This window comes from Macrobrachium nipponense, chromosome 23 (genome assembly GCF_015104395.2).
Source record: "Macrobrachium nipponense isolate FS-2020 chromosome 23, ASM1510439v2, whole genome shotgun sequence".
NCBI lineage: Eukaryota > Metazoa > Arthropoda > Malacostraca > Decapoda > Palaemonidae > Macrobrachium > Macrobrachium nipponense.
The window spans coordinates 56,596,576-56,609,075 of record NC_061090.1 but is presented as its reverse complement, the minus strand read 5'-3'; positions in this window follow the sequence as shown (position 1 = coordinate 56,609,075).

Genomic DNA, 12,500 nt, shown 5'->3' with positions numbered 1-12,500 from the left:
AATAATGGCCCATTGTCGATTTCGTCTTTGTGTGTGTGTGTGTGTGTGTGTGTGTGTGTGTGTGTGAGTGTTTGTGTGTAAAAATTTGCGTGTACTTAACAATGATCCATCGTAGATTTCGTCTTAGTGTGCGTGTGTGTAAAAATTTACGTGTAATCAACAATGACCCATTGTCAATTTTATCTTTAGGCGTGTGTGTGCTTGCATGTATAAAAATCTGCGTGCCCTGAGCAGTGAGCCATCGTCGATTCCATCTTCATATACGTAAGATGCAAATAAAACCATGCTAATCCCCCCTCTCTCTCTCTCTCTCTCTCTCTCTCTCTCTCTCTCTCTCTCTCTCTCTTTCATACCTTCCTCTACTTCCATCATCTCGCGGTTCGTCTAATGCGTACCCTAAGCTTCATTCCTCGCATAAATTCACTCCCTAATTATTTTCCTCGGCTTAATATTGTTTGCCCTTGGGAATATACTGCCAATATACATCTTTTCCCCCCTCTCCCAATATAAGTTACTATGCTCATATTCCGTTTTGACTCTCGGATGCGTTTTGTTTGTTGGGATCCACGTTGCTCTCTTGTTTGTCTTTTCTTTGTAATTTTATCTTTACGTAGGTTATCGGTTGCGTCAAATTGTTTGTCTGTATAGTCACTCATATAAGTTCCTGGATGTCTCCGGGCTTAAAGCTGAATTCCATCCAACCCCTTTCTGGACAACTGGTCTGTATAGTGACGTAAGATGGGCCCACACCGAAACTTCCTACAGCAGAGTTATAGGTAGCTGAACACTTGGCCAGTTCCTCTATTCAGACGCCTGTCATCCAGAAAGGGGTGAAATGGAAATCTCTCTCAAACACCCGGACATCCATGAACTTATATGAGTGACTGTACGTCTTTTTCCCTGCGTACTTGTTTGTCTGTTACTATATATATACATATATATATATATATATATATATATATATTATACATATATATATATATATATATATATATATATATATATATATATATATATATATATATATACACACACACACAACACACATATATATATATATATATATATATATATATATATATATATATATATATATATATATATATATTATGTTAATTATTACATGTGCTATCGGCAAGAAAACTGAACATACAGTTTTCATTAGCTTTCGTTCATCGAATTTCCCATTTGTCATTTACTGTAAAGACATAATTCTGCTGAATTTACTTCAGAATATGAAAATACAATTTAAATTATATGATATAAATTTTAGTACCTACTTCGCTAAATGTACTCTAGAATATGAAAATACTATGCGAATTATAAAAGGTGAAACTGCTAAATAGAAGTACTTACTTCGCTAGATGTACTCTAGAATATGAAAATACAATGCAAATTATATTATATAAGGTGACACTGCTAAATGTAAGTACTTACTTCGCTAAATTTACTCTAGAATACGAAAATACTAAGCAAATTATAAAAGATGAAACTGCTAAATATAAGTATTTACTTCGCTAAATTTACTCTAGAATACGAAAATACAATCCAAATTATATCATATAAGGTGAATCTGCTAAATATTAGTACTTACTTTGCTAAATGCACTCTAGAATATGAAAATACAATGCAAATTATATCTTATGAGGTGAAACTGCAAAAATATTAATACTTATTATTTGCTCTAGATTATGAAAATACTATGCAAATTATAAAACCTGAAACTGCTAAATATTAGTACTTACTTCGCTAAATGTATTCTAGAATATGAGGATACAATACAAATTATATGAGGTAAAACTGCTAAATATAAGTACCTACACATCTCACGAGCGCACGAAAGAGACGTCGATACATTGCGTCATCGTGACATGCCAGATAATGGATCAAAGGATGTTAGTGCAGACATTTGGAGGCGAAACCTGATCGAATCTCGTTCTGAATGTTGATGATGAAGAGGTCTTTGTTGTATCACTTGGGGTGTCTGGACACCCGACGTTCGCTCGTGACGTGCATTGAAAATAATTCCTTCATAAAGTGTGATTGCGTCATCAAACATTGTTAGCTATATAAGGAAGTTATTCGTGTATCAATATGAAGTTCCCCTTTTGTATTTCCAGTGCTGAAAAAAAAATTATCAGTTACGTGTAAACTTAGGCTTTTAAGATGAAATTTTCTATTTTGTTGTTGTTTTACCTTGCTGAATGCAAACGTAATCTGTTGTAGTTTATCATAATTCCTTCAATGGCGTTAGTGTATGAATATAGCAGTGACCATTGTGTTTTTGTCAGGAACCATCCTCTGATTGTGCAAATAGATTAATGGTGAATATTTCTCTAAAAAAAAACTTGAGTAATATACCTATAGCAATATTACCTCCACCTATGTATATAAAATTACAAATACGGACTGGTTTGTACAAAAATACTGCATACGTAATCCACCAGCACCAATAATAACCACACCTGGGCATATACCACTACAAATATTTAGATTACTAATCAGTGGGTATGGACACGAATTTTTTTAAGCAATTATAGTTTCTTCATAAAAAAATTAAAAGCTTTCAGCCATATAGATTACTTCATTAACTCTGAATGAACAAGTTAATGTATAATTATGGATAATTTTATGACCTTTATTTATTATGTTAGATACAATAATGATTTTATGTGACTACTTAAATTTGGCAATAATATTAGCGATTCCTTTGGCCCTTTCATTGATCAGTGTGATAAGAAAAATACATGTGTTGAAAACTAAATTATTTTTTCACAGATTTTTCTTTAAATGAAAAATTAAAAAAAAAAACGTGGACTATTATCCTGTATGTTGCAATTGCAATAAAACAGTTTTACTTCTGAGTGTAATTAACCCTTTACTTGGGTATGTGTCATTAGATAAACGCCTATATTACTAAATACATTTCCCAAAGATTTTCACCAAAACAGTAAATACCTAAACCGAGCCGAGTCATTTGCACTCCCCTGTTTACGTAATCCGCTGAAAATCAGGTAATTAGGGTCACTAATCACCCGTAAAGGCGGGGAGGCGGGGGGGGGGGGGGGGGGGGGGTGGGGGGGGGGGTTGGGGGGGGGGGGGGTTATTAGGTGTATCCCACGAGCGTCATTTGCTCCCGATGAAGAGACGTTTCTATTATCTGAAACAAAACAGGAAAATATTTATATCTCTCTTTCCTTGCTTCTCATTATACGTTCCCATTCATCAAAGAGTTAATTCATGCTAATTCCGCTCCATTTACGTATGCAGATTTGCATTTTTTCCGGTTTTGTGAATTGTGCTGTGTATCGACGCTAACATTTTGTTTATCATTTGACGGTCTTTCTGTTCTGAAATGGAGCAAAATAGTCTCTGCGGACATAATGTTCGTTGAGATATGTGGAGGGATTATAATAGTGGCTGCTGAATTTAATAATGCCTATGGAATATTAATAGAGCTCTCACTACAGTCAGGTATTTAACTTGATGTCCTAATCATGTTGATGGCTTCCTTTGTTCAATTATTTGTTATTTACTATTTTGTCATGTGAGGGTAAGTAGTTATTTGGAGCCTATTCTTGAGATTGTTTAATAGCAACGATATTGATAATAGTGGTATTATTACTCCTATAATTACCATTTATTACTGCTATACAAGAATTTTCTAAAAATTACTAAAATTGATTAGTCGTATGACATAGTAAATTATTTTCAATTTAATATAATCACAAAAGCTAAAAAGATAAAACTAAACCAGCCGTGTATTTAGTCCAAATTTTCACCGGAAAAAATATTTTTATGAGAGAGAGAGAGAGAGAGAGAGAGAGAGAGAGAGAGAGAGACTAAAATTAACCATTTTCCTTCTAAGCTCGACACTGAATTATCTTAAATAGATGATGATGAGGCTGGAATGAAGGTTTTTCGCTCGCATCTAATTTGGAATAATATCATAACGCTCAATCACGTACTTGAATAGCTAACAACCTCGTTAGAGGGATTATGGGAATTTAATCTCGCTCCAGATAGTGTTATGGGGAGTTTGTGCTAATTCCTGTGCCATTAATTGGATCCAGGTAAAAAATGTCACAGGAAAGGTGTCACGGAAAAAAAGTCACACTAATCTTTCTTAGATAGTGACCCCATTTAATCCACTTTTGTGGCATGTTTAGTACAAGTTCGTTGGGATTTTTTAACCTGTTATGTATCTATCTTTGTGGTGTTTTTAGTGCACGCCCGTTGGGGATTTTTTGTCCCCCGGTATGTATCCACTTTTTGTGGCAGGTTTAGTACAAGCGTGTTGGGGATTTTGTTTTAACCCAGGATGCATCCACCTTTGTGGCGGATTTATTGCAAGCCTGTTGGGTATTTTTTTAACCCGGTATGTATCCACCTTTGTGGTGTGTTTAGCAAAAGCCCGTTGGGGATTTCCGTATAAATATAAACAAAAGACTGTTAATATCATAAAGATAATGACCCTCAAAAATGTGAATCCGACCCCGTGACTTTATTACCGGACACCATAAATTAATGTGACATTTTTTTCCTGTGACTTTTTATCCCAATTTAAATTGTGACGTTTTTCCTGTGGCACTTTTTTCCGTGACTTATTACCCAGCATCCTTTAATTCTGGTCGGAAACGCCTTTGTAGTTAATTGGGTTATTTGATTTGCGGAAAGGAAGTGAATAATGGAAGGGAAATTAGATTATGTTATTACTCTAAAACCAACTTATTCAGTTTCTGTCAGCCATCTAGTTCCACGCTGGACGAGTGGTTTTCGAGCTCGGCTGCCAATCCGGTGGTCCGAAGTTCGATTCCCGGCTCTGCCAACGCGGAATCAGAGGAATTTATTTCCTCTGATAGAAATTCATTTCTCGATATAGTGTGGTTCGGATCCCACAATAAACTGTAGGTCCCGTTCCTAGGTGACCAACTGGTTCCTAGCCGCGTAAAAGTATCTAATCCTTCGGGCCAGCCCTAGGAGAGCTGTTAATCAGCTCAATGGTCTGGTTAAACTAAGATATACTTAACTTTTTTTCTGTAAGCCATCAAGAACCTTATTAAAGAAGCTGTTCATCCACTTATATATTTTCTTTGGCGTTCAGTACTCAAGATTAAAAGTGTCCAGTTATTGAAACGTGAAAGGTACTCAAAAATTAGTGAAAAATGAAAAATTACTCAAAAAGTAATGTAGACTTTTTAATGATGTACAAGTGTTTAAAACTTATACAGTGTGTCCATAAAGTCCCAGTACCATTACAAGCAATAAATACTTGTAATGGCACTGGAACTTTATGGACATGCTATCAAACCGTGACGGTATACGTATGTATGACTAAGTAAAGGAAGTGGGGAAACTATATTAAAGAACGAATGATTCTGCCGTAGTATCAGGCCATCTTATGCACATATCGCAAGGGAATTTCCTCTTCATTCGCATATTTACAAACGCCTTGTTTCTTATCTGTACAGTAGCACACTACCAAATGGCTGTACATCTCTGCTAAATGTGAGTAAAAAAAAAAAAAAAAAAAAACTGAACTGGGTGCTAGGGTAAGATTGCAGCTGGTTATTTCATTCTTTATGCGTCTGTTCTGAAATGGTTGAGAAAATAAAGTCCTCATGTTGGCTGGCTACTGTTTTTTGGTTTGCTTTCGTCGCTAGTAGTGTTTCTTTTTTTTTTTTTTTTTTTTTTTTTTTATTTTTTTTTTTTTTTTAGGGGGTGGGGAGGGGGCTGCCTTTGTGCGTTGTTTTCCAATGCTCCCTTAATTACAGGACACCCTAAGAAGACAATGGGCAAACAGTAGCGAATAATTAGATATTTGCAAACAAAAATGCCAGACCTAACTTAATGCTTAGCGTTCATGTTATTTTTTTTTTAAGATACGAAATCTTTTGCTTGTAGTGGTTGGTTCATAATTATGAAAAAAGTGATTTTGTTTCAGTTACAAACTTGCAGATGCAATAACTTATTTTTTTATATTTATTTATTTCTTAGTTTATTGAAGTACCACTAGTACGAAGTGGAGTTTTTGGCCATCAATTGAGCGTCAAGTGATCAGTGGAGCTTTTCTGAAGTGAAAGAGATGCAAGATAATCCATTCTCTTTCTCAGTTATTCTGTGATAAAAAGCTGAATTGCAAATCAGCATGATTCTAAATGAGTCATTTAGTTAACTGGTTGAAAATATCTAAATGTGACTGGATGACTGACAAACTTCATTGAATATGTTATTATTTTTCTAGAGAGTTGATTATTTACAAAATCAATTACCGGGTTGGTCTGACAACAGTCATCTATTTGGACCTATTCATGATCATTTACAAAATTAATTACAAGGATCTTACTATGAACCTCTATTCAGGCCTAGTCACAATAAGCCATTCAATCAATTAAGTGGCCAGCAGCCGAGTGACAGCCAATTAATTAGTGTCTTGTGCAATGGCTCATTGTGAGACAATTTGTGTGTTAACCGGTTAGTTGCTAAGACATAAAACTTGGAAGTTAGATAGTTAGAGAGAAACATAGCTAATCATTTAGTCAGTTAGCAAGACTTAGTTTGTCAGCCAGTCAGTTAGAAAGACGAAATCAGTTGCTAAGGCATAAAACTTGCCAGTCAGTGAGAAAAGAACATAGTTAATCAAATTGTCAGTTAGCAAGAATTAATTTTGTCAGCCAGTCAGTTAGAAAGGCGGAATCAGTTGCTAAGGCATAAAACTGCCAGTCAGTCAGAAAAGAAAACGTAGTTAATCAAATTGTCAGTTAGCAGGACTTATAGTTTGTCAACCACTCAGTTAGCAAGACGAAATCAGTTGCTAAGGCATAAAAATTGCCAGTCGGTCAGAAAGAAACAGTTAATCATTTGGTCAGTTACCAAAGCTTAAAGTTTGTCAGCCAATCAGTCAGAAAGACGAAATCAGTTGCTAAGGCATAAAACTTACCAGTCAGTCAGAAAGAAACATAATTAATCAAATTGTCAGTTAGCAAGACTTAAAGTTTGTCAGCCAGTCAGTTAACAAGACGAAATCAGTTGCTAAGGCATAAAACCTGCCAGTCAGTCAGAAAGAAACATAGTTAATAAAATTGTCAGTTAGCAAGACTTAATGTTTGTCAGCCAGTCAGTTAACAAGACGAAATTAGTTGCTAAGGCATAAACCTTGCCAGTTAGTCAGAAAAAAGACATAGTTAATCATTTAGTCAGTTAGCAAGACTTATAGTTTGTCAGCCAGTCAGTTAGCTAGACGAAATCAGTTGCTAAGGCATAAAACCTGCCAGTCAGTCAGAAAAAAAACATAGTTAATCAAATTGTCAGTTAGCAAGACTTAATGTTTGTCAGCCAGTCAGTTAGCTAGACGAAATCAGTTGCTAAGGCATAAAACCTGCCAGTTAGTCAGAAAAAGACATAGTTAATCATTTATTCAGTTAGCAAGACTTAAAGTTTGTCAGCTAATCAGTTAGCTAGACGAAATCAGTTACTAAGGTATAAAACTTGCCAGTCAGTTAGAAAGACAAAATCTTACAGCCAGCTAATCCATCTATCAAGCCTTTTCGAAGGTATTCATTCGGCTAATCAGGAGCTAATTAGATAAACACGTCATCAAGAGGAGAATGTAACCATTTTTAACCCTAAATATCGCCTACGTTCTTAGTCCCTGCCCATTAGTCTAATGGATTCGTTTTTTCGCCGTCCAAATCGATCGACATTTAATTAGGTGAAGTGTTTGCATCAATCTCTTGAGTCTGATGTCTTCAGCAATCAATCAACATTACAGTAGAGTTAAAAAAAAGAACATTTTCTCTCTTATTAGATGAGATTTAGATTGGGATAATGGGTCGATACGCAGATGAGCCAGAAGGAAAATACCTGTTTTATTTAATTGATAAGAATGAATACCTTTGCTGTTATCAATATTTTCTTTAATGTTGTGGTCGTTCTTTTATATAGGTAACTATATAAAATTACAATTTATATAGTGTAACTATATAAAATTACATTTTATATAGTTACACTGTATATAAATACATTTTATATAGTGTAACTATGTCAAATGTAATTTTACAGTTACGCTATGTAAAATTACATTTTATATAGTGTAACTATGTCAAATGTAATTTTATATAGTTACACTATATAAAACTACATTTTATATTGTGTAACTATATCAAATGTAATTTTATATAGTAACTGCATTTACCTGTTTCACTTTTTTTTTGTTTAATTGATGAGAATTTGGGATCTTAATTAGATAGTGACCCCTAGTGACCCCCAAGGGTTTTAGGCGGTCGTTATCTTTTTTGGAGGGGTCACTATCTCTAAATTTACAGTATTAAACTACTCCACAGAAGTGGATACATACCGGATTATAAAAGCTCGTGGGGGGCCCACGATCTAGGAGAGATCCGGAATTTTAGTAACTTATTTACTAAGATATTCCTTGCAGGGAATATTTATATATCATGAGCATTGCCATTTCAAGTAAATCATGTACTCTTGAGTTGCAACAGTGCAATTCCTTTCTTCTCGAAGATTGAATGTCATCGCAGTTTCACTGCATTTAATATATATATATATATATATATATATATATATATATATATATATATATATATATATATATATATATATATATATATATATATATATATATATATATATTATATATATATATATATATATGTGTGTGTGTGTGTGTGTGTGTGTGTGTATATATATATATATATATATATATATATATATATATATATATATATATATTGTCAAGTACCGGCTTTTTTCATTAATTAAACGGATCCGTGTACATATTGTATATACCTAAATAAATAACTAATGGTAACCACCTTTCGTAATAAGTACGAAATCTTGAAATTAAGTTAAAATGTAGCTCTCCAGTATCCTTGTAAAACCTACCTTCTGATTCCCCCTCCTGTCTCGTTCTCCTTACTCCCCCTCTCTCCCCATCCCCCCCACACGTTTTCTTTCGCTCTGGCTGATTTGCCACCTGTGTGTCTCGTCCCAGCTCCTGCCTCGTAAGCGCTTGTTAAGAACTTCTCTGATCATTTGTGAGTACGGTTATTATACCATGTGATATTTGGATTTGGTATTGGGCAGAATATTTAGTTTATTATGTTGGTTATGTTAATTAATTGGTAATTGTTTTGATATGTTAAGTTTTGTTAATTAAAGTGTAATTGTTTTTATTTGTTTTTTTCCATATAACCTATTGTTAATTTTGTGGATTTAACTTGGAACCTTGACAAATGGGGGGCCTCCTGACCGGGATCTCTAAATTTAAAAATTAAATTCTGCCCAAATCCATTTCAACGTAACATTTTGTATTCTGATCGTGGGATATGATTATCATGTGTTGAGTATTAATGTTACAGTGCGCAAGTAATTCAGTGATGTTTCAACAGTGATACCGTAATCCTTTTAGAGTAAGCTTTATTTTTAGTGCTAACGAGGTATCTCGATTGTTCTGTCCGCGAGCCACCATCGACCTTTAGTGTCTTTAAACTTTAATTACGGTTGTAACTAAGCCAATATAGTTTATAATCGGGTCTTGAGCACTGATTAACCACTTTCGTTGTATTTGGAGCATTCAGCGGAAAATCTTAAGGTAACATATTTTGCTTAGCGGCCGTCGACATGGGTAGTTCGTGTAAATGCTCGTTATAACTAATTATCCTTGTCCGAAGCATTCTTTTCCGAGGTGTTAACTTCAGAATTCGCTTCCCAGTTTCCATTGTGCACATTTATTATGACTTAAAGTGTTTAACACAGTATATGGTGTAGACTATATATCCTACTTTCAGAAGTAGCAATTGTTTACAAGGTGTTACTAACAGGTAGACGTCTCTTAACTCGAAATGCCGCTCTTTAGTGTTGATGATTTTCATAGTGACCCAGCGTCACACCTGACTTCCATTGTTGTCGCTAATAAGAATGAACTTTTGTTGTTAGCAGCTAAATTTGGGGTAGCTCTTCCTCCTAATGCAAAGAAGGATATGTAGTACGTAATTACATAGTACAGCATTGTATAAGTGAAGACCTAGTGGATAGTTCTGAGGGCAGCAAATTTATCGTAGACGTGGGTGATAAATCATCGGATGTAGAGTATATGAAGCTGGCTATTCAGTTAGAGCAAATGAAAAGAGAAACCATAAATGCTGAACTAGAGAAGAAAAAGAGAGAGTTGGAAATTGAAAATCAGGCTTTATTAGAAAGACAGCAAAAGGAAAATGAGGTTTTATTAGAAAGACGGCAAAAGGAATTGGAGTTTATTCAAGCTAAATTAGACTATGAAGCTCAGTTAACTCAGCAAGTGGAAGAGAGTAAAATCAGGTTAGCTATGGAAAATAAAAAGCAAGAATTAGAAACTAGAAGCTTAGACAACAATGAAATTGATTTGACTAGATGCATCAAGTTAGTTCCTAAGTTCGATGAGACTGAAGTTGACGTGTTTTTTAAGAATTTCGAAGACTTGGCTTCTTACATGAAATGGCCTCTTGAACAATGGGTGTGGCTCATTAAGCCTAAGTGGTCGGGAAGGCTGCCACTGTTGTTGGTAGTCTGGTAGGTGAATTGAGCTATATGGTAATCAAAACAAAGCTGTTTTAGATGCATATGCTGTAACTAGTGAAGGTTATCGTCAAAAGTTTCGTAATTAGTTTAAGCCCCATATTAAGACTTGGACTGAATTTGCTGCAGAAAAATTAAGGTTGTTTAAGAAGTGGCTTGACTCAGAAGATGTAGTTACTTATGAGGAATTAATTAATCTCATTGTAACTGAGGAATTTAAGAGACGTCTCCCTCAAAATATCATGTTGTATATAGCTGATAAGGAAGAGAAGGATCTCAAAAAGGCAGCTGTTTTGGCTGATAACTATTCATTAATACATAAAGGCAGTCTGGGTAATGTAAAACAACATAGAGCAGAACCGCTGGGTGATAAAGATGGGAAGACTTATAGGGTTTGTTTGCAATTATGTAAGAAGGAAGGCCACATGATTAGTAATTGTCCGAATCCTGCATGTAAGAGGGGAAAAGTGACTGAAAACAGAGCTCCAGTTAAGGTGCTTCCTAGGATACAAATCAAACTTTGCTAAAGCTCGTGTAAAGTACTTGGGACATGTTATTGGAAGCGGGGAAATCTTGCCTAAAACCACTAACATAGAAGCTATATTAAATTATCCCGTACCTACAAACAGAAAAGAAGTAATGAGATTCATTGGAATGACCTCCTATACCGTAGATTTTGCAAGAATTTCAGTAATGTAGCTCATCCGTTGATAAACTTGACTAGTACCAAGACTAAATTTCGTATGGGATGAATCTTGTCAAGACTCCTTCAAACAGATCAAAAGCCTACTTTGCTGTAAACCAGTATTAACAACTACTGATCCTTCAAAACCTTTTGTTCTCCAGGTAGATGCATGTGACTACGGTGTTGGTGCTGTCCTCCTACAAGAGAAGCCTGAAACGAACTTGCTTCACCCTGTGTCTTACTATTCATGCAGGTTGAAGAAGAAACTACCAAAGGTCGCTATCTACTGTGGAGAAAGAGCTCCTAGCTATAGTACAGCCTTGCAGAAATATGAAGTCTACGTTTCCACGAATAACCCCATTACTGTGTACACCGACCAAAACCCCAAACCCCCTCGTCTTCTTGAACAGAGTTCGAAATGTGAACCAGAAAATTTTAAGATGGTCTCTCTACTTGCAAAACTTCAATATCAGTGTCAGCACATTCGTGGTCAAGACAATCGTATGCTGATGCACTGTCAAGAACACCCGTACCAGGGAATATCGTACCTTCATAGGTTACGATCTCTTCAGCGGGGAGGAGATGTCAAGTACCGGCTTTTTCATTAATTAAACGGATCCGTGTACATATTGTATATACCTAAATAAATAACTAATGGTAACCACCTTTCGTAATAAGTACGAAATCTTGAAATTAAGTTAAAATGTAGCTCTCCAGTATCCTTGTAAAACCTACCTTCTGATTCCCCCTCCTGTCTCGTTCTCCTTACTCCCCCTCTCTCCCCATCCCCCCCACACGTTTTCCTTCGCTCTGGCTGATTTGCCACCTGTGTGTCTCGTCCCAGCTCCTGCCTCGTAAGCGCTTGTTAAGAACTTCTCTGATCATTGTGAGTACGGTTTATTATACCATGTGATATTTTGGATTTGGTATTGGGTAGAATATTTAGTTTATTATGTTGGTTATGTTAATTAATTGGTAATGTTTTGATATGTTAAGTTTTGTTAATTAATGTAATTGTTTTATGGTTTTTTCCATATAACCTATTGTTAATTTTGGGTGGATTTAACTTTGAACCTTGGACAAAATCTATATATATATATATATAGCTATATATAATATATTAATTATCATAATACTAATATATAACTATATATATATATATATATATCTATAATTAGATGAATTGCAGTGTGAAATTGCGATGTCCAATAATTTAAGTGAAGCAAGGAAAGAAGTA